This window comes from Microcaecilia unicolor, chromosome 11 (assembly GCF_901765095.1).
Source record: "Microcaecilia unicolor chromosome 11, aMicUni1.1, whole genome shotgun sequence".
In the NCBI taxonomy this organism is placed as follows: Eukaryota; Metazoa; Chordata; class Amphibia; order Gymnophiona; family Siphonopidae; genus Microcaecilia; species Microcaecilia unicolor.
Window position 1 is genome coordinate 54,794,595 of NC_044041.1, and position 23,606 is coordinate 54,818,200.

The 23,606-nt window shown below is 42.6% G+C and overlaps 1 long non-coding RNA gene across 1 annotated transcript in view; it reads left to right on the plus strand.

Moving 5' to 3' along the window:
- The window catches only part of LOC115479810, a 179,165-nt gene that overhangs the window by 75,769 nt on the left and 79,790 nt on the right, over positions 1-23,606 (plus strand). Inside the window, exon 2 of the long non-coding RNA XR_003943759.1 lies at positions 1,250-1,295. This is a non-coding gene — a long non-coding RNA (uncharacterized LOC115479810). The remainder of the gene's footprint in view (positions 1-1,249; positions 1,296-23,606) is intronic.

A 23,606-nucleotide genomic window follows, 5' to 3' on the forward strand; every position in this document is an offset into this window, starting at 1 on the left:
GACACTTTGGAGCAGTTTAATAGGTATACATAATTCAGCCTGTGATACCCGCCAGCAAGCCTTTCTCAGGAGGTTCCCCTGTGCTATAGAACTTATTCCCAGAGGGGCTACATCAAACTCGAGATTATTTCTACTTCTGGAAGTAGGTGAAAGCCTGGCTCTTCTCCCAAGCCTTTGATATGTGGTGACTGGCTTTACACTCATTCTGCACCTGGTCTAGCTTGCTACACACACTATAACTTAACTGTACAAAGAATTTGCCTTGAGTTTAGCCACCCATCTATTTAACTCAACTGACTCTGTACTACCCATCTTGTCCCTATCAATATATTTGCACTTGGCCCCTCAGCTACATGGTAAGTTGTATGGTAGAAAAGTATTAGCACCATATCTGTGTTATTGAATGTTCTAGTGTGTGCTTATTAGGTGTGTTTCAGTGGTGGTATGTTATGCTGACATTGTATTGTATCTATGTTATTTGAATGTTCTTCCATACTCTCTATTATGGTATTGTTTGTATTGTACTGATATTTATCATATTTCTGTTACGTGATTATTCTGCTGTGCTGTTAAATGTATGTATTTTTGATAGTTTCATTTTAGTCCCATTATTAGGTTTCAATTTGCTGTTTCTAAGTTTACCTCTTTTATTGTATTTATGTTTATATTTGGTCATTTTACTATTGTTTTGCTGTTAAGGATATGTATTGACTCTATTCTTGTGTATCTTAACTAATTTCCTGTCAAAATGTTGTAGTTCCTTTCTTGTTCCTATTTTATTTTTAATATTTTTGTAGAATTATAAATCGCCTAGGTCTACTTGTTAGATAAGGCAGTATATTAAGTTACTGTAAATAAATAAATAAATAAAATTGTAAGTTTTATGTTAAACTGGACCTGCTGCACACCACCTTGGGTGAATCCCTTTATAAAGGTAGTTAATAAATCCCAATTTAAAAAAAGTATATTTACCAGTATTTACCATTTTTTGTTGCTGCATTACCAAGAGTATTTGTAAAAGGTCATTTCTTTTCTGAGAATGGACATGCTCCTTCTGTTGGTGTTCACCTGAAGTAATTGTGCTTGTAGAATAATAATCAGTTCTGTGGCAATAAATTGGTATTACCAGTAAATTATGTCTTGAAAAAGAAGAGTAACTTGTAATGTATTCCACTACATCATTTTTCTAAAATTTTTTCTGTATATTTCAGAGTTCTGATTGATTCTTATTTTATTTCTTTCACTATAGTTGTTTGTGACACCAGCTTCAGTGTGATTGAAAGGAAGTTGAAAAGGTAAGTTGCCTAACCACAGTTAACTAAACCAGTTCTTCTCAACCTTCTCCTGGCACACTTAGCCAGCTGGGGTTTCAAGATAACCACAATAAATATGCATAAGATGTATTTGCATACAATGGGTCTTCGATGTATATACAAATGTATCTCATGCATATTCATTGTGGTAATCCTGAAAACCTGACTGGCTAGTTATGTCTCCAGGAGAGGGTTGAGAAGTACTGAACTAAACTATTTGTTTTCCTTCTGGATTAAATATGTTTCTAGAGCAGAGGTTTTTCAACCCAGTCCTCAGGGCACACTTAGCTAGTTGGGGTTTTCAGGATAATCCCCATTGAATTCAGACCCTGACTGACTGGGTGTGCCCTGAGGGCTGAGTTGAAAACCTCTGTTCTAGGGATTCCTTGTATATGATAATAGTCTAGATCAGTCAAAAAAATTATTCTGCCCCTTTTAGTTGTTATTTAGGTCAAAACTGGTTATGGTTTGTACAAGTGCTTTTATATAGATGGGTAAAATTGCCTTTCATGGTGGAATTATAGAGCTTTGCTATCAAAATCCTGAAAATCAATAAAAATTTAAGTTAACAAATATAGGGGGTTGTTTACTAAAGCTTAGCTTTTGTTATCTGCAGCAGGGCCCTGGGCCCTGGTGCAGATAACTCAAGCTAAGCTTTAGTAAACAGGGGGGATAGTGGATTGACAGTTGCCATCAGTAAATATGGGTTAAACATTCTAAGTTAAAGATTATAGAGAGAGCATACGTTCCCTTTCAGTTAGAGCTAATTTATGATTCAGTGGTTTGGTAAAAGATAACGTGGCCATACCGACAAATGACATGTCAGTACTCTATTTTGCAAGATTGTTTGGATAGGGTGTTAGGTTGGCTGAGGGAACATGAGTTGGTGTTGAATGTGACCAAATCTATAGCCTGTTGGGTGACTGGCTCAGCCTTTCGTTCCAGTTTGCAACCTTTGTTGACTGGAATACCCCAGACATTAGTCGATTCCTTTTCATATTTGGGGATGATAGTAGATTATCAGTTGACGTTTACTGCCCAGATTTTATGGGTTGTGAGGAGGGGGTTTTATGCATTGCGACAGTTACACTCAGTTCTTGCTTTTTTGGATGAGAAGGCTTTGCATGCTCTTTTGCACACATTTGTAATTTTGCATTTGGATTATGGGAATGTAGTGTGTGTACAGCTCCCTCAGGTTTGTTTGCCCCAGTTACAGACATTGCAGAATGCTGCTGTAAGATTGCTGGGGAGAGTGGGGTTAAGAGATCATGTGACCCTGTCTGTGAAATTTCAGTGGTTCTGGTTCGTTATTGTGTGGAGTTTAAGTTATTAGCCTTTGCACATTAGGCATTTTATAATTTTACACCCTCCTACTTGGCATCGCTAACTGTGTTGTATGTAGCGCAGCAGTCGCTGAGATCTCAGGCAGATAACAGAATGGTGGTTTCGGCTTTGTCATCATCATATTGTACTCTTACACGGAGGAGGGCTTTTTTTTTTTAGTAGTTCCTGGTTTATGGAATCATCTACCGGCTTCTCTCCATGTGGTAGAGCCTTTTGTTTGATTTAAGGCATTATTGAAGAGATATTTTTTTTCAATTGGCTTTTAATTTGTCTATTCATTGATATTGTTATGGTCCAGATGGGGAACTTTTATTTTAGGGCCTCTTCAAGCATTGATGTCCTTTTTTAGGCTGTTTTTTTTTTTTTGAGGATTGTTTGTAATGTTTATTTCATCTCTTGGAATGTTTGGATTCTGTCCTATTAAGAATGGAGTTCTTTTTTTTTTTAACTGTTTTATGTGATCTAAAATGTGGGTCAGAAATTCCAGAAAGACTCGGATTGGGGATAAATCCAGAACTGTGGACTAATTTTCTAAAAAGTTAAAATGTTCTGTTGGGATATCTTGTGGGCACAGGCTGCAAGTAATTCCAGTTCAGATGCCCCAGAAATGTTTAGTAGTTGTACCCTTGGATACTACTCAAAAGTGACTTTACTCAGTGGTGGATGTGGGAAAGGGGATCAGGTGAGCCCAGTCCCTCCTCTCACCTAAAACAGCCTTGGCAGGTGTCCAGATTTTTGAGAGCTTCCTACCACTGCTTTTTAAAGTTAATCTCTTTTATTAAATTAAAGAAAACATGAGCCGCATAGACACCAGTACAGCCAACAAATAGGTATGTCAACAATATACAAAGACCCCCCTCCCCCAAAGAAAACCACAATCACAGCAGGGGGCCTAAGTTCATATGGCTCCCACTAAAATTCTAGCATCCAACCCACTGCCACTACTTTTTAAAAGCTTGTTAGGAGAAATTCTCATAACAGTCTAGGCCTCTGCCTCTCCCTTTACTCTAGCCGCTCTTCTCGAAGAAACCAAACAGAACCTTTTTTTTTGTATCTTGCTTGCACAACCTGTTTCTGATAGAAACTTCATAGGAAACAGTACAATATCTGTGATCTCCAGTGTCTTCATATATTGTATTTTCTGAGTCCAGTGAGGGCCATTATTTGATAGTAAACGCACATCCTTGAAGTAGTGTTGACATTCCTGTAAAAATGTATTGAACTAAATTAAACATTGAACATTAAATGTCAGGAAAATGAAAGCATAAACTGAACTCATTATTCAGTAGGAAAGTGGGAAGGTAGAAAGCATGCCAGTGTGCATTGCTTTTGTCAAATTAGATGTGATCTGAGGTGCCTCCGCTCCCTGTTTGTAATATGACTTGTTGGTACTCCTGAGAAGTTTTGTATCAAGTGGCTGCGTGATGGGAAATCAGTGACTTCAGGATGCTGCTATGGCAGTGTTCTTCAGTGCATGGCCTAGGGGCCAAAGGCAGCTCCTGGAGACCTCTGGGGTGGCCCTCATCATTATTCTGGCTTTTTTTTCTGCTACTTCTTGCCTCTCTACCCAAGTTCATGACAGAAAGGGAGAAGCAGATGAGTGGAACAGTCGCGTGTTTGAAGGACAAGGCATTTCTCAATAGTTGATGAGAATCCAATGCATTTGGAAATGTCCACTACCTTGAGGATATGCCCAGTGAAAGGTTTGAAGGTAGGCTGATGGGGTGGATATCATTGACACACATTGGTCAGCAGTGTGGTAGCCTCACATGGGAAGATATTTGGGGGCTCGCCTTCAGCTCATTTGGTTCCAAGCTGGCTCCGACTTAAAAATGAGTGAAGACCACTGCACTACAGTATAGATAGCCTTTGAAGTGTCCGTGTATTGGTGTGAGGAAGAAAAGGAGCAGCACACATGGAATAAGCACAGGTGCTTAAAGGGATTTTGGATTTTGATTCAGCTCATGCCTTTCTCAATGCAGTACAGTCTTGATTATCCGTCCTTTGCTGACCGGCATATCTGACAGACCCCAGGTGATAATCTTAGTGCATAAATTTAAACTCTTCAAACTAATAGGTTAGTTAACGGACCATCAGAGGTGAACTTCCACGGGGGGACTTAGCCCCTATTGTGAAAGTAGGTTACCACACCTTAAATCATCATCAGTCCGATTTTACATTTTTTTAATGTATATTTTTACTTAAATTTAGTGCCTTTATCCCAATTTCATGAGAGCTCTAAGATTAAGTGTAGTAAATATTTATGTAATCAACAATTTCAGTAACTTATCTTAAGTATCGCTGTAGTGGGGGGTAAGTGCTGACACATGTTTAGCCTTTTGCTGTTTCAAGGCTTCCCCCCTTATTTTGTATCATGGTGCTTTTGCATCCTGCTAATCCGCTATAGCGGGGACTGCTGTCACTCATTAGTCCATCAGTTCTTACTTCTGGGGAAGTCCTGGAGATGGGGTGGGAGGACTGGGGGCTCCAGGTGGTGCAGGGTGGGTTGGGTTGGCAACAGATGGAAAAGGCTGTGTACATCATGGGATAAACTTGGTGGTGGCTGTCAGAGGCTTTGATCGGGTGGGAAGGGGGATTTGGATCTGATCCAGAGGGGTTGGAGGGAGGGGATTGGGTCAGTTAACTGGGGGTGGGGTTTGAGGTGAACTATCTGGGGGGGGGGGCTTGACAAGATTGGAACAGGATGGAGGAGGATCAGAGCAGGAGAGATCAGATTGGATTTAGCGGTAAGTGGTGATAGTTGAACTTTTAATCATGACAACTAGCACACAGTACAAACCTGTGCCCCAACAGCTATGGCTGGCCATGATGTCACCCTCTGTTCCCAGCCCTGTCTGTCTTCTGCATCTAATGAATTCATCAGCACGTGCTGTCATGCTACCTCAGTACCCATTAGCATGTTTGCGGTAGACACACTTACTAATTTATGTGTTAGTTGCCTATCACACTTTAGTAAAAGGGCCCCTAAATCTTCTAAGATTAAGGATTTAAAATTTGTCAAATTAAATGGTTGCATTTAACATGGCAGGTCATCTTAAGGCAGCAATGGGGTCTCTTTTTAGCAGTGGTTGTGCTATTGATAAGTAAAGAGTGAGTCATTGAGCAGGCTGGGTCTTTGAAATTATTGAATAAGTAAATGAATGACACTATTCCAAAAACTGTGTGAAGAAGGACCTCCTGCCCTTTCCACGTGACTCAGGCTACTTCATTAGCAGCTGGCAATGGAAAAGAATTGGGCAGCATAACAGACTGGCACATGGATACAAAACCTTTCTTGCTTAGGTCTCCAGATTAGATCCCACTCTTGCCACTTGCTTACTATGATAATTTGAGCAAACTCCGTTATCTGGAAAGACTTTATAAATTGTTTCTATCTCCTCTAACTGCATAGTGTATTATATCCTATATAATAAAACACACCTCCAACATTCTGAAGCTGACTGCATGGCTGAGGCATTCCTGCTCTCTGTATCCATCTCCTGAATTGACATCACGTACTTCCGGGTTCGTCACAAGCAGAAGTGACCAACCACACCTTCAAGATGTTGGAGGTGCATTCTATTAAATAGGATTGGTCAGTTCCTTGAAGCACAACCAGAGCTCAGTGTCCTGCACAGTAACGCTCAGACACCAGAGAGTGAGAGGAGGGGCCTGACACCAGAGGGGGGGGGGGAGGTATCTCTGTCACACACACACTCTCTCTTTCACACACTCTCTCTCACAGTCAATGTCTTTCTCTCTCTCACTCTCACACACTGTCTCTCACACACTCTATGTCTCACACTGTATCACATTCACTCTCTATGTGTCACACAGTCACAAACTCTCTTGGTCTCATACACTCAGTCTCACAGAGAGTCTGTGTCTCACACACACACTCTCTCTCGCACACACTGTATCTGTGTGAAACACACTCTCTCTCTCTCACACTGTGTCTCACATACGCACTTGCACACACTCTCATTCTCACACACACACACTCTCTCTCTCTCACAGACACACTCGCACCCAGACTCACTCTCTCTCACACACACACACTCGCACATTCACTGTCTCTCTCTCACACACACACAGTCACTCTCACATACACTCTCTCAAACATACACACTCCAAGGAAAACCTTGCTAGCGCCTGTTTCATTTGTGTCAGAAACGGGCCTTTTTTACTAGTCTTTTTATAAATCTGAACATTTGCTTTATTTGCTGATGTAAAGGTTTTATTCTTAATCTGTACCCATCATTTACCCTGCCATTTCTTCCTGTAATATATCTGGAGAAACAGTAGAGTGCCAGGGGCCTGAAACTTAAAAAAACAAATCATCACATATTTCATTTTATGATGCTCCTAAATCTCTTCTGTTCTGATGGTGAAAACCATGTCAGACAATTGCATTTTTGTTGCTCTTCTGAATCACTTAATAACCAAAAGTACATGGCATTAGGGAAGAGGTCAGACTGCATCCTGTCTGCAGTTTAAGGTCTCTTAGCAGGCTATGGTTTGACCTAATGCTGTGGGTGTCTTGCTGCCATTGCTGAGTGTACATTAGGGATGGATGAATAGATAATATTTCCATACTGTAGATGAATCATTGCATTTCCCAACTCAGTTTTGCTTCTGCTTAAGAGCGGTATCTAAAAAAAAAAAAAAAAAAAAAGATGTGGTAGCCGTGTTAGTCCACTTCTAAAAGCAGTCAATAGAAATAGAATAAAATAAAACAGAAAAGAAAATAAGATGATACATTTTTTATTGGACTAACTTAATACATTTTTTGATTAGCTTTTGAAGGTAGCCCTTCTTCGTCAGATCAGAAATAAGCACATTTTGATAAGTAACAGTATATATAAGTGAAACATCAAAGTATTTCAGTGATAGTCTGAAAGGATGAGGGAGGGGTGGGCTAGGTGAGAAACAGAGAGGGCTGAGAGGATGATGGACAGGGAGATATGCATGGTGATCAGAGGGTGGCAAAGCAGTGAACTTTCATGGTTTATAATGGGCTAGAAAACCCAGATCTTTGTTACGTCCTGTCTGGTGGGTGTCAAAATATTTAATCATTTTGACTTCAAAGGTCTTGTGTTACTGTATTGTTTTAAAGTTTCCCTTAAGTATTCTCACCATAAAATCATTAGTACAGTGTTCTGGTTTTGTAAAGCACTGTCCCACAGAGCTACCTTCCTGATTGGCACTGGCATTTTTCATATGTCTATGTAAATTAAATCTCTTCTTTAGCATTTGGCTTGTTTCTCCAATATAGCACCCTTCATCACATTTTTTACACTGGATGACATATACTACATTGGAAGATGAGCATGTGAAGGATTCCTTTATGTTGAATATTTTTCCTTTGTGAATGACTGTGGGGTCTTGTGAAATGTTTTGGCATAGTTTGCAGCTGGATACATTGCAAGGATGTGTGCCATTCTCTTCTTTATGGGTCTCTGTTGAGAGCTTGCTTCTCACTAGCTTGTGTTTTAAATTGGGTGGCTGTCGGAAGGCCAGCACTGGTGGGGATGGGAATATCTCTTTCAGTAATTAATCCTCCTGGAGTAGTGGCTGCAGATCTCTTATGATTTTCCTCAGTTTTTCCAGCTCTGGGTTGTATGTCACTTTGTATTGTAGCAGATTTTCCCTGGGTGTTTTGAGGGAGGAGGCAATATTCTTGGAGATTATTTTGGGTTGTAGCCTTTCTGTTCGAAGGATGCGGTCAGGATTTTGAGGTGCCTATCTCTGTCCCCCGGGTCAGAGCAGATACGGTGGTATCTTGTGGCTTGGCTATGAATAATGGATTTTTTTGTATGTGAAGGGTGGAAGCTGGAGTTGTGGAGGTAGCTGCATTTGTCTGTGGGTTTCCTATATATGGATGTTTGTATGTAGCCATCGCTGATTGAAACTGTGGTGTTCAAAAATTGACTTTTTCTGGGGAGTTAAGCATTCAAATTTCTTGCAGCAACATAAATTAGTTTGTGATTGTGGTCTTTATGTTGGTTTTGGAAATCTAAAATCCAAAGACGCTATAGCAACACTCTGGGACTACCAGCAAGCTTTTGAATAATGGGGTTATATTTCTTTTTTTTTTTTTTTGATTAATGTTTTATACTATGCTTCTTTTCTTTAATTAATTGGACTTTGATTGTAACTTAGATTTTACAAATAATTTTGCTACTATTTGGGTTTCTGCCAGGTACTTGTGACCTGGATTGGCCACTGTTGGAAGTAGGATACTGGGCTAGATGGACCATTGGTCTGACCCAGTATGGATATTATTTATTTATTGATTTATTGGTGCTTATACCCCACATGATCCAAATGTTAATTATTCAGTTCTATGTGGCGTACAATAATTAAGACTAGAAATGCATACAATATATTTTTATAAGTATGAAGAAAACATAAGCTGTGAGGTTTGTGAATAGAGCAAACAAATGAAGATGTCATAACATTTCCTGTTTAGTTCCTTGTCCAACAATACAAAAATTTGTTAAAAGGAATTCCTTGAGAAATTTGTGAAATATTAGGTAGTCGGTAATTCTTTTTATCTCACTAGGCATGGAGTTCCACCATTTTGAACCTGTGTGTGAGAAATCTCTGTTCTATATGGATTTATATCTGATGTTTTTATAGCTAGGAAAATGTAGTATGAGATAGTTTTCTTAATCTGGTAGATGTATCGAAGGTAAATAAATCTATCAGTTTCATCATGTAAGCTGGGCTCACGCCATAGATAATTTTGTAGATGAATATACATGTTTTAATTGTGTTCTATTTATATTCTAATGTAGAAATGTGGAACAATACAAAATGAATAAATAGATGGGTAATGAAGCAGGAAGGATAAGAAAGCTTTCCTTGTTTCCCCCTAACCATGACACATCCATTAGCAGCTCTGCATCTTCTTTATTGCTTTCACTGAATTGCCCCAAGCTACTTTATGACTCTTCTAACTTTTTACTGCCCTTAAGTGCTGTAGATTTGAAGTAATTAGGTCAAGTGTTGAGTCTTTTCTTTTAGAAAGTCATTGTGGAATATGGAGTAAGAATAAACTAACACACAAATTTGAAGTTTGAAATTATATTGCCTTTTACCTTCTCACCCTTCTGTCAGTTATCCTCCTTTCTATCCTATCTGCAAAATGCAGATAAAGATAAAAGGTAGAGGTTTAAGGAGAATTAATGTGTGTGTTTGTGTGTGGTGGGGGGCAGCTGGCTGGCTTCTTGAACCCCTAACCTCCTTACATAAACACCCAGAGAGGTGCACCACAGAGGTGGTTAATGTTGAGAAGTTAAATTAAAAAAGGTCAGATATTTGAAGATAAAGCGTTAAGCAGGACAAGAAAGAGGATAGACTAACAGTAAAAGGGGTTTTAGGAGGGGGCTATAGGTGGTCTTACTATTCTCTGATGTGTACATTTGTTATGATGATGTCTTACTTGATGATGTGGCTAGAGCACCTGTCTTGACATCCAGAAGTGGCTGGTTCAAATCTCACTGGTGCTCCTTGTGACCTTGGGCAAAGTCACTTAACCGTCCATTGCCTCAGGTACAAACTTAGGGCTCTGTTTACTAAGGTGCGCTAGCGCTTTTAGCGCATGCACAAAATTAGCGTGCACTAGCTATGTAGGTGCTCACAATATTCCTGTGGGCGCCTACACAGAGTGCGCTAAAAGCACTAACGCACTTCTAGCGCGGCTTAGTAAATAGGGTCCTTAGGTTGTGAGCCCTCCAGGGACAGGGAAACACGCAGCGTAACTGAATGTAGCTCAACTTGAGCCTACTACTGAAAAAGGTGTGAGGAAAATCCAAATAAATAAATAATACCAAAATAAACGGTTAACAAAAAAAAAGAAAATATATTGCTCAACTGACTATATATTTATGGAACTTTGGAAGGCTAAGTGCTTTGAAAATATGCTTCAGAATGGGGCCTTTTCCCTACAACTTAGCATGCGCTAATGGACATCATGTATTTATTGGGATTTATTAATCTCCTTTATGAAGATTCACCCAAACTCTCATCCACTCTCTCATTACCTCTCGCCTTGACTACTGCAACCTACTCCTCACTGGCCTCCCACTTAGCCATCTATCCCCCCTTCAGTCCGTTCAGAACTCTGCTGCACGTCTTATCTTCCGCCTGGACCGATATACTCATATCACCCCTCTCCTCAAGTCACTTCACTGGCTTTCGATCAGGTACCGCATACAGTTCAAGCTTCTCCTACTAACCTACAAATGCACTCGATCTGCAGCCCCTCCTTACCTCTCTACCCTCATCTCGCCTTACATTCCTACCCGTAACCTCCGCTCTCAAGACTAATCCCTCCTTTCAGTACCCTTCTCCACCACCGCCAACTCCAGGCTCCGCCCTTTCTGCGTCGCCTCACCCCATGCTTGGAATAAACTCCCTGAGCCCATACGCCAGGCCCCTACCCTGCCCATCTTCAAATCCTTGCTCAAAGCCCACCTCTTCAATGTCGCCTTCGGCACCTAACCACTACACCTCTATTCAGGAAATCTTGACTGCCCTAACTTGACATTCCGTCCTTTAGATTGTAAGCTCCTTTGAGCAGGGACTGTCCTTTCTGTACAGTGCTGTGTAACCCTAGTAGCGCTTTAGAAATGTTAAGTAGTAGTAGTAGTAAGTGCCATGTGGCTCATTGGTATAAAATAGGACGGGCAGCATTTAGCATGCACTAAGCTTTAGTTAACTTTTTAAATTCCAAATATTATAAACGCCTGTGTGCTTAAAATATTAACATGTCAGTAAAGAGTGCAGGCAGTTAATAAAATCCCAATAAATAATGTCTGTTAGTGCACCCTAAGCTGTAGTAAAAGGGCTCCATAGTCAGTTGTGTAATTTGAATTCATGAGCAGTCTATATTCTTTATTTTTTTAGCTAGTTTATTTTAGTATGATGATAAACAACATCAAGGAAAACATCATTATAATAAATGTACACATCAGAGAAAATGCTTATATAGTTGTTTTTTTTTGTTTAAAATCAGCTTCTTTGAAATCCATTTTGTGAAAACATTTTCATTTCACTTGCAGAGAATTTATTTTTCTGTTAATCTCTTATTGGCACGAAACATTTTTAGGATATTCTTTTAGAAGATCTTATCCATGACACGCACACACCCCTGTTTACAAAGTCAAGTGGCATTGCTGATGCAGCCCGTTCACAGTGAACGGGCTGAGTCGGCTGTACCGCACAACCAGCAGCTAGCATGGCTTTGTAAACAGGGGCCACAGTTGCTTATCAAACAGATGTATGGCAATGATAGGTTAAGACTGGAGGAGTAGCCTAGTGTTTGAGCAGTGGGCTGAGAACTGGGGAGGCCAGGGTTCCAATCGTGCAGATTTTTCTTATGACATTGGGAATTCACTTCAGGGGTCTTTTGCTAAGGATTAGCTTGAGTTATCTGCAGCAGGGCCCATTTTATTCCTATGCAAAGAAAAGCTACAAAAAAGGTATGGGATTTGCGTTGCAAACCGTACGAGAAGAGACTTGCTGACCTGAACATGTATACCTTGGAGGAAAGGAGAAACAGGGGTGACGTGAAACAGACGTTCAAATATTTGAAAGGTATTAATCCGCAAACGAACGTTTTTCAGAGACGGGAAGGTGGTAGAACTAGAGGACATGAATTGAGGTTGAAGGGGTGCAGACTCAGGACTAATGTCAGGAAGTATTTTTTCATGGAGAGGGTAGTGGATATGTGGAATGCCCTCCTGTGGGAGGTGGTGGAGATGAAAACGGTAGTGGAATTCAAACATGCGTGGGATAAACACAAAGGAATCCTGTTTGGAAGGAATGGTTCCGCAGAATCTTAGCAGAGATTGGGTAACAAAATGGGAGCTGGGCAGACTTCTACGGTCTATGCCCTGATTGTGACTGAATAGATAGGGATGGGCTAGAGTGTAAATTTTAGGGGGCTTCGATGTTAGCTTCAGAACTTAGTACAAGAACAGTGCTGGGTAGACTTCTACGTTCTGTGCTCTGAGAAAGACAAGGACAAATCAAAGTCGGGTATACATATAAAGTATCACATACCATGTAAATGAGTTTATCTTGTTGGACAGACTGGATGGACCGTAGAGGTCTTTATCTGCCGTCATTTACTATGCTACTTTATATAGGCCCTGCTGCAGATAACTCGAGCTAAACAAACCTAGGGCTAAATTTGCTAATCTGCATCAATGTATATCAATATGTGTTAATAAAATTTAACGAATGATATTGTCAGTAGGTCTGTTTACTAAGGGTATAATTTGCTTAATACATATTAGTAAATCAGGCCCTTAAGGGTTCTTTTACTAAGCCACAGCAAAAAGTGGCCTTAGTGTGTCCTTTCACGGGTCTTTTCCAGGCTTCTTTAAAGCCAAGCCAATTTTCCATTTTCTGATTTAATGGCCATTTTAGTAATTGGCATTTGTAGCAGCCTGTGTATCAGGCTGCAGCTGCTTGGGAAAGACAGCTCACTGCTTGGGTGCTTTATTCTTTATGCTGCACTAGCTAGTCAGGGAAAACATTGGACTGTTCCTGCTGGTTTCATGTTAAGCCCCTGACACACCCTTGAGAGGGCAAAACATGGCCACGTCGGGCAGTTAGAGGAAAGTTGTATGCTGATTTTATGTATCTGCGTTGAATACATTTTGTTTTATTTCATCACGTGGGTCTGCTTTTCTTTTCTGCGGTTTTGGATCTTGCAGGCTGCTTGCCTGTGTGCTTCATGCGCTTATGTTGTCATTAGCATGCTGCCATTAACAGAACTTAGCATATGAGCCCTTACTGGCACCTCTTTTGTAGGTGGTAAGGTAGCTGAGTTAACTGATTAGCAAAGACATGCCTACTCTCTGCTCCTAGACACACTGCTTGTTGAAAAAATACGTTTTACTTTTTAGCACACCTGTAGCTCATGCACATGTCAAAAGTACCTCAAAACACCTCAGCATGGTCTGCAGTACACCGTATGAAGCTGGGGTAAGCATGGGTTAGTTCTTACCACAACTTGGGCCCCTTTTACCAAGCTGCAGCAAAAGGGGGCCTGCGCTGGCATCGGCGCATTCTTTTCACGCACACCAAGGCTCCTTTCACCGCAGCTGGTAAATGGGAAGTCTCGCTTTCCTATAGGAAATGGCCATGCGGCAAGTAAAGCACTTCCCGCATGGCCATTTTGGGGGGGAGCCCTTACCGCCACCCATTGGCATGCAGGCTGTAGCTCTCAAGAAACGCAAAGTAATGGGGAGACAAAATATGCATAGATACGTGACTGTTCTCTGTTTGTGGAATAATGTGGTGGTACATAGAGAACCTATTCTCGCTACACACACTGGGGTCAATATTCAAAGCAAGTTGTGATGGTAGGAGAGGCTCCTGTCCACTTAAATCACTTGGGGTGGGCATCTGCTGATATTCAGCAGCACTTAATTGGGCAAGTGCACTGATTGCCACTGACCAGCCATTTTGAAACTGGGCTGCACAGAGGCATTACGGGGGTAGAGTCAGGGAGGAGCTGGCAGTTATGCGGGTGTTGGCAATATTCAGAGCTGCTGCCCACATAGCTGAGCATGTAGGACAACACACAAAAAGCAGTCCTAACTATGCCCGTTTAGCTATGCGGGTGCTGGCACTGAATCTCAGTTGACATTTGAGTAAGGAACTGAAGATAGTTGGCGTTGAGTGGCGAGACAGTAGAGCTCTGTCGAGTGGACTGGAGGATCTGCAGGCCGGTTAAGTCACTAGTTGCCAGCTAAGACTGCCTATAATTGAATAGTATGAAATTGAATTAATGATAGAAAAAAAAGCACAGTTGAATATTGAAAAAATTAAAAATAGAAATGGAGGTTTTTGAGACCAATGACGAAGGAACTCATTGGAGTATAAAGCAGTTGATAAATTTCAAGCTATTAACAGCGTTGGTTGAGTATCTTGAGGTTTTTTTCCCTCCTTCCTTTTGGAAATAAAAATAGGCTCTTTATATTTACCCTTGCCTAGAAGTGGTTGTGCAGTGTACACATTTGGCATACTGATGTGCATAGGATCTGTTTGGTGCCTTCTGTGGTATACCAAAGTTCACAGACTCACATCAGTGTGCACATATGATGTGCATATGTGTTGACACCGTGCAGTGTCTAGTGGATAGCCAGGAAATCCGCATAGGTGGAGTGAAGCAAGGGGACATGTGAGATAGTAGGAAGGATGGATGCCCAAGTACCTTTGTTTAAACTTTCCCCGGGTTACAGCTAATTATTAATAATAATGCTGAACACACTTGCACTGCTCCCACACCTTTTTGTCTTTGCCTCCAAGGGGGGGCCCATGCCAGCAAGCAGCTTCCTATGTGCCTGCTCCCACAGTCTGTCCTCTCCTGCTTCTGTCCATGCTGGGAGTCAGGACCCGGATGATTGCATTAAAGTGATATCGTACTAACGCAATTATCCAGGTCCTGGGTGGCACACACAAATGTCCGAGGTTGCCTTGTAGCATTCTTTATAGGTTTAGGAAACAGGGTGGCATTGGTGTGCCCCACTTAGGGCCTTGTTTATTAAGGTGTATTAGCATTTTTAACGCGCCTACAATTAGTGTGCGCGCTAACTGTGTAGACTCCTATAAGGATATTGTAGGTGCGTACACAGTTAACGTCCCAAGGACTTTCACTAACTACACGCTCTCCAAAAGACATTACATGATGTGATACCCGCAAGCGAGCCATCTCCGGAGTAGCCCCCACACTCTGGAATGCATTGCCTGAAAGGCTTCGCATAACACAAGACTATCTGTACTTCAGGAAGCAGGTGAAAGCTTGGCTCTTCAACCAAGCCTTTAATGGAAGAAGTAACTAACTTGTTAGTCTCACTCACACACACAAGGATTGACTCGGGCTGCACATACTGCAGTGGGACATGTTTATCCACTCCTACCCTAGCTGAGATAATATTTAACCATCTCTCTGACCTCATGTGCAACTTTCTTCAAATCAGTCACCTTACTTTCTAATTCTTCCTACTTTCTTACTCATCTATATGTTACAACTTTGCCTTCACTACCAATTATAATGTTCTAGTACATATTGTGTTGTGATTGCAAGTAGTATACCATGCCATAGTTTGTATTGTTGTTTGAATATTTTTACTGCTCTAATTGCCACTAGCTCTGCATCCGAGCCTAGAAGGAAAATCTTATAGGACTACTCACAAGGCATGCACAGCACACAAATGTATTTTAGGTTTAGATTTTAATCTTACCAAAGAACTCTCTAAACGAAGATCTAATGGAAGAGAGTTTCATAAACAAGGGTCCATAATGCTGCTTGTGATTTGCTGTAGTGCTAGGTCTAGAGATGAAGCAGTGAGTGGAACAGCTGCCCTAGGCATCCTGCCCAAGGGGTGTATCAGTAAAGTCACATTTACCTATGGGCAAAAGGGGCAACTGCCCCAGAAGCACAGAAGGCTCTGTCCCTGTGACTCTATTGGCCAGTGCCGCAATCTAAGGCAGCAGAGAAAAGCCCTCTGCTTTTTGTTCCTGCCTCTTTCTTCTCTTCCCAGGCAGCATGCAAGGAACAGGAGGAGAAGAGAGCATGAAGCTAGAATAGGAAACAGAATAAAAAAGAATTCAGTTTTTGCTTAGATATTTTTATTTCTGTTTGTGGCCAGTATTCTGGATTTTATGAGGCCTGTGTTTTGTGTGAGGTATTATGTTTGTATAGATTCTGTGTAGGGTTCTGTGACAGTTTGGCTTCATCTTTTCTCCAAATAGAAGGCTTATTGATGTTCTAGGGCCTGGTGACATATTTGCAATATTGCCTTTTCAGACAGGATTGCTGTTTGAGTTCTGGGAGTCGGTGTTGTTTTGGTATGGCAGATTTGCTGTATAGATTGAGGGCTTCTTTTACAAAGCTGCGCTAGCGAGTCCAGCGTGGCAAATGAGAGGAAGCCCATAGGAATTGAACACATAGTTTCCCTCCCTAAGATTGTTATATTTATGTTCGTGGAAATGGTTTTGGAATTGGTTGAGTTCTTCCCCATACAGGGCCAGTCTTAGGCAGGGGCGACAGGAGCAGTCGCACAGGGCCTCGCGCCTCCAGGGGCCCCGTGGCGCTTCCTGTCGCTCCCTGCCATATCATCACTCAGCTGCTTTCCTTCCAGCCGCCCTGCGTTAAAAAAGTTGCAACAGCAGCAAAAAAGCAGGCTTGCCTCTAGCCTTTAAGCCTTCCCCTTCTCTCTCAGTGTGCACTGATGCAATTTCCTGTTTCCGTTTTCCGCGAAGGCGGCACAGTGTGGATGCTGAGAAAGAAAGGGAAGGCTTAAAGGCTAGAAGTGAGCCTGCTTTTTCGCTGCCGCCGCTGTGACTCTTTAAACGCAGGGCAGCTGGAAGGAAAGCAGCTGAGGAAAACTGAGGGCACAGATGGGGCTGGGGTAAAACGGGTTGGGACCTGAAACTCGGGGGCTGAAGAGGGGGGTAAGTTAAGTTGGGGGCTGGGGCGGGCGAGTCACTGGACATGGAGGGGAGGGCAGAGGACAATTGCTGGACATGGATGGGAGGGCAGGGGACAGAGGAGAATCACTGGATGTGGATGAGAGGGGAGGACAGGGGGCAAAGGAGAATTGCTGGGCATGGATGGGTGGGGAGGGCAGGGGAGAGAGGAGAGTTCCTGGACATGGATGGATGCAGGGGAGGGCAGGAGAAATGCTGGATGGAGGTGAGGGAAGACAGGAAGGAGATGCACATGGATGGAGGGGAGGGGAGAGAGGAGAGGGCAGGGGACAGAGGAAAATCACTGGATGTGAATGAGAGAGGAGGATAGGGGGCAAAGGAGAATCACAACATAGATGGGAGGGGAGGGCAGAGGAGGATTGCTTGGCATGGATGGTTAGGGAGGGCAGGGGAGAGAGGAGAGTTGCTATGGATGTATGGAGGGGAGGGCAGGAGAAACGCTAGACACGGATGGAGGAGAGGGAAGAGTTGAAATGCTGGATATGGATGGAGGGGAGGGAAGAGAGAGGACGTGAGATGTAGTGAGATGAACATGGATGGAGGGGAGGAGAGAAAGGAGAAATGCTGGACATGGATGGAGGAGAGGGAAGAGAGAGGAAGGAGATGCATACTGACTGAGATGAGGGAAAGGGAAATGAGGAGTAAAACTGCACATGGCTGGAGAAAATAGGCAAAAGCTGGATCCACTCTATACCTCCTCCAGTCAAGTCCGTGGAGGACCCAGCTTTTACCTATGAATGTAGGGCAAGAAATGAAGAAGAAAGGAGGAAAGTAAAGAAATAAATGGAAAGGAAGCCTTGGAAGTGGAGTTAAGGGAGCAGATAGAGAGCAGCAGAATCAGAGACTGGGACCAACATGATCAGAAAAACAAAGTCACAAGACAACAAAGGTAGAAAAAAATCATTTTATTTTCATTTTAGTGTTTGGAATATGTCCAATTTGAGAATTTACATCTGCTGTCTTATTTTGCAATGTATAGCAATGTTCTGTTTTTCTGGTATTGTGCTGCATGCAGAATCTATATGCTAATTTGGTTTGTGTCATTTTGTGTATACTGGAGCTGTAACAGCTTACAGAAATTATTTATAATGAAAAAAAAAACCCCAAGTTATTTTTCTTCTCCTGTACTGGTGTAATATTTTCAATTATTACTGTTTATATGCGTCATGGCTGGTAAACAGGTGTGGCTAAATGTGCCAACATTGTCCAGTTCAGCACACTATTAGCAGCCAAGTTCATACAAAGTTAATTATGTTCAGTGGAAAATAAATCTGTTGGCTCAGGCTGCTTGCTATCTGAATATACAATCACTGTTTCATTATTGCTACCAAGTATTACATATTAAGGGGATTCGTTTCAATTCATTTATCTAGTCCTTACGTGCACATGGTTTTGCTTTTTAAACCCAAAGGTTTCCAAGTATAGCATTTTTCATGTTTGAATTAGTTTTTGTATACAAGTTTTACTTGATTTGTCTTTATTTTGAAATAAAAGAAAATGTTTAAAACATACCTTGTCAACAAGGGGCGGGGCTGAGTGGAGCTGGGTGGGGGCGGGGCTGGGGGTACTGGGGGGCCCCAGTGAACTGGTATGCACAGGGCCCTGCAGTTGCTAAGACTGGCCCTGTCCCCACACACTGCCCCAGCACCGTAACAAACCTTTGATTCATTCCTGTTGGCAGGACTTTTAAAGTCCTGGGTTGATGATCTAATCTTCTATATTTACTCTTTAAATAAGAGGTTTCCCTTTGCAGGAAATACATGTGGTGGTGTTGTTTCTTTTTAAGGCCATCCCCCCCCCCTTGTTTATCTTTTAGCTTGAGTCTGGCTGTTGGCTCCTCACTCCACCCATTTGGGTTGCGAAATGCAATGTTGTAAAAGGCGCTCTGAAGAATCTGAGGGTGGCACTAGACTATTTTTCCTGGTAAAACTTACTGAACATGAAATCCAACTTTAATCTACATTTTATTTATAAGTTTCGTATAGAACAAAGAAAAATAATATTTCAGTAATAAGCAGTGCACATTTTACTTGTGTTCTAGCATGCATTTTTGAGTATTAATCGTACTCCTGTATTAAATAATGAGGTTTTTAGTGCAAAAAAACTGAGTAGTAAAGTGCTTTAGGTTTAGTGCACTTTTAGTTCAGAAGCATAGTAAAGACCTGTATATGGGATTATTTCCAATGCAAAAAAAGTGGAGGGGCATTTTCGGAAGAACGTCCAAGTTAGAATTGGGACGTCCTGTTCATAATGTCCAAAAAAAAGGTCCATCTCACAGTCATTTTTAAACAAGAAAATTGTCTGGATTTCCTGTTTGAAAATATGTGAGAAGGTCGTTCTTGTACTGAAAACATCCAAAATGAATAGCCATTTTCCAAAATGAAACATCTGAAACACGGATGCCAAAAAAATCAGGCACAAAAATGTGTGTCTGGCATCATTTGTACAAAAATGGCCACATAGATGTCCGTGCAGAGCAGGGGGACAACCTAGTAGTGGTCAGTGCAGTGGGCTCTATAAACAATGGGACCCAGGTACAAATCCCACCCTATTTTATTCCCTTAAACATCAAAGAAAGCGGAAGAAAACCAAAATAGACCAGATAAAAACCACAAATAGTAAGAGCACCAAAAAGGTTTTATTAGGACCCTACACGGTCCGTGTTTCGGCCAAATGGCCTTCTTCAGGGGTCTTCAAATTGACGTATACAGATGTACCTCCAGAATTCTCATGGAGTAAAAGGCATAAACATAAAATCATTGATGCAGTGTTGGGTTTATAAAGTGCTATCCCAAAGAGCTGACATCCTGGTTGATATTGTGATTTTTGTCTTTAGCATCTGGCTTGTTTCTCCAGTATTGCACCCTTCTTCACACTTTTTGCATTGAATGAAGATGAGCATGTAAAGGATCCTCTTATGCTGAATATTTTTTCCATGTGAGTGACTGTGGGATCGTTTCTTAGACAACCATGCTGCAAACACACACTCAACCCCAAAATGGAAAGGGAAGGGGCTGGCTACAGCCCACATACACAGGGACACATGCCAGCCAATAGGCTGGTTTTCTTCCGCTTTCTTTGTTGTTTCATGTGTTTTTTTGCGGGAGACTTGGACCCTCTTTTTGTTGGTTTGACATTTTATTCCCTTACCCTTAATTGTTCTGTCTGTTTACCTGTCTTATCTAGATTGTAAGCTTTTTGAGCAAGGACTGTATTTTTTGTGTATGGTGTACAGCGCTGCGTATGCCTTGTAGCGCTATAGAAATGATAAGTAGTAGTAGTAGTATATGTTATTGTGAACCCTCCAGGAACAGAGAAAAACCTACTGTACCTAAAGGTACACCACTACTCTAGCAATTACGCTTCAGTCAGATATAGTAGCTATTTCTGTGTTCCAGGAGGGCTCACGTATTTGTACAGAAATAAGAGTTAAAGTGGGAGTTACACCTGGTCCCGTTGTTCAAATTCCACTGCATTGACCAGTAGGCTACTCCTTAAACTTTCTTGTTGCCCTATTAGGAATGGCTATAATACTTGAAGCTGTCATAGAGCCTGGTATCCACTGTAACATTTACTTCTTTTGGGGGTTGGAGGGAGCCAGTAACCACTGGAAGATGAAGGGATCATGCCTTCATCCCTCCAGTGTTCAGCTGCTCAATCAGGGCACCTGTTTGTACCCTGGGCGTGATTGAAACAGGTCTAGATAAAAATGTCTTTCTTTTTTGCTTGGACATCTCTAGCTGTTCCGTTATTTCTGAAAAATGTCCTAATGGCTTGCGCCCATTTTGGGCCTGAGACCTTACTGTCACCCATTGATTTAGCGGTAAGATCTCAGACGCTAACCAGGCGGTAATCGTCAGCGTGCATACGCTGCCGATTACCGCTTGGTTAGCGCCTTGTGCCAGAAAATAAAAAGTATTTTCTGACGCGCGAAAAAAATGGAATTAACGCCCAGGCCTCATGGTAGCCAGATGGTAGTTCCAAATTGACGTCCAATGGACATATGTGAGTGCCTACGCAGCTTAGTAAAAGGGCCCCCCCCAGATTTTTCAGAGATACATATGGGAAAAAAAAATTGTTCATTATGGCAGCAGGGATGGGGGGATAGGCACTTGGACCCTGCAGAAGAAGAAGCCAGTATATTTCACATAAGCCCCCCTCAAATAGTCGTTTTACCCACCAAATATATTCGTGTCTACACAGTGGCGTACCTAGGGTAGTTGACACCCGGGGCCGGTCATTTTTTAACACCCCCCCCCCAAATCCAGTACTAGGCATGCTGAGAATACAAACACTCAGGACCTATAGAGCAATTCTACCATACCATAAGCAGTCATTTCTACGAGTCACACAAGGAAAAGGAAAGCATCTTAAACACTACAGTGAGCACTAGAACATCAATTCACCTATTGTAAAACGAAACCAGACAGAATAGTACAGATCGTAGATCCTGCACAGTCAATGCCAACTGAAAGCCATGTCTTTTTCACAAACACAGATACACCCTAATCCACTATAGAATAAGTAATCATAAACTTTCTATTTAGACAAAAATTAAACTGAACACCCAATGCCAGACTCCGCATACAATGCAACACCACAGAAACAGAAACTGTCTCCTAGTACCGTGCAAAATATAAAGACAGCAGATGTAAATTTGAAAAAAACTAACAAGTACCAATCACCACTTTACAAATTAACAAATAGAAATAAAAGTAAAATAATACCATTTTATTGGACTAATACATTTAGCTTTCAGAGGCCAAAACCTCCGTCCTCGGGTCAGTACAGTATAGTGCTGTTACAGTATCCTATCCTGACCTGAGGAAGGGGGTTTTGTTCTCCGAAAGTTAGTCAAAATGTATTAAAATTAGTCCAATAAAAAGATTACCTTATTTACATGTTCTATTATAATCATTTAACACATCTACAATACTTTATCCTAAAGCAAAAAAAATAAAAAAATATATTTTATTTACAGTTTGTTGTCTCTGGTTTCTGCTTTCCTCATCTTCTTTTCACCGTCTTCCTTCCATCCAGCATCTGTCTTCACTCTCTCTCTCTCTCTGCCATCCAGTGTCTGCCCTCTCTGCCGTCCCTTCCATCCACTGCCTGCCCTTTCTCTCTGCCCCTTCAATCCATCATTTGCCCTCCCTCTCCCATCCATCCAGGGTCTGCCCTCCCTCTCGCTCCCCCTTCCATCTAGGATCTGTCCCCTCTCTCTCTCTGCCCCTTTTTTCAGCCCCCCAGTTCCAGCCCCCTTCTCCCCTCTGAACACCCCCACCCCAGTCCCCTTCTCCCCTCCCCTTCTCCCCTCTGAGATCCCCACCCCAGTCCCCTTCTCCCCTCCCCTTTTCCCCTCTGAACACCCCCACCCCAGTCCCCTTCTCCCCTCCCCCTCCCCTGTCTGAGATCCCCACCCCAGTCCCCTTCTCCCCTCTGAACACCCCCACCCCAGTCCCCTTCTCCCCTCTGAGATCCCCACCCCAGTCCCCTTCTCCCCTCCCCTGTCTGAGACCCCCACCCCAGTCCCCTTCTCCCCTCTGAGATCCCCACCCCAGTCCCCTTCTCCCCTCCCCTTTTCCCCTCTGAACACCCCCACCCCAGTCCCTTCTCTTCTCCCCTCTGAGATCCCCACCCCAGTCCCCTTCTCCCCTCTGAACACCCCCACCCCAGTCCCCTTCTCCCCTGAGATCCCCACCCCAGTCCCCTTCTCCCCTCCCCTGTCTGAGGCCCCCACCCCAGTCCCCTTCTCCCCTCCCCTGTCTGAGACCCCCACCCCAGTCCCCTTCTCTTCTCCCCTCTGAACACCCCCACCCGAGTCCCTTTCGCCCCTCTCCTTCCCCACCTCAGTCCCGTTAAAACCGGCGAAGCAGCGTCGCAGGCAGCGCCTTGTGCCCTGCTTGTAAAAAAAAAATCAAATCTCCTTCCTTCTTCTCGTCTTGACGTCGACTCGGGCCTTCCAATCAAATTGATTGGAAGGCCCGAGTCGACGTCAAGACGTCAAGACGAGGAGGGGAAGGAGATTTGATTTTTTTTTTTACAAGCAGGGCACGAGGCGCTGCCTGTGACGCTGCTTCGCCAGTTTTTTTAATGTGCGGCGCTGCGGGAACGGCCACGGGAGGCGGCGGGAGCGGAGCACCCCCCACCCACTGGCACCCGGGGCGGACCGCCCCCACCGCCCCCCCCCCCCTTGGTACGCCACTGTGTCTACATCATTACAGTCACACAGCTCTCACTACCTTTGATTGGACCAAATATGCCATATTTTAAAACTGTTTTCTCTACTTGTACAAAAATAGGAACACTAGCTAACTACTAACAATCCTTCATCTAACTGCTAACAAACCTTTTTTTAAACTCTGAGATAATGTCTCATTTTTTTTTATAGCAGCCTTCCTCTACTTTCAAACACCGTTTAAAGTTTTCAACACC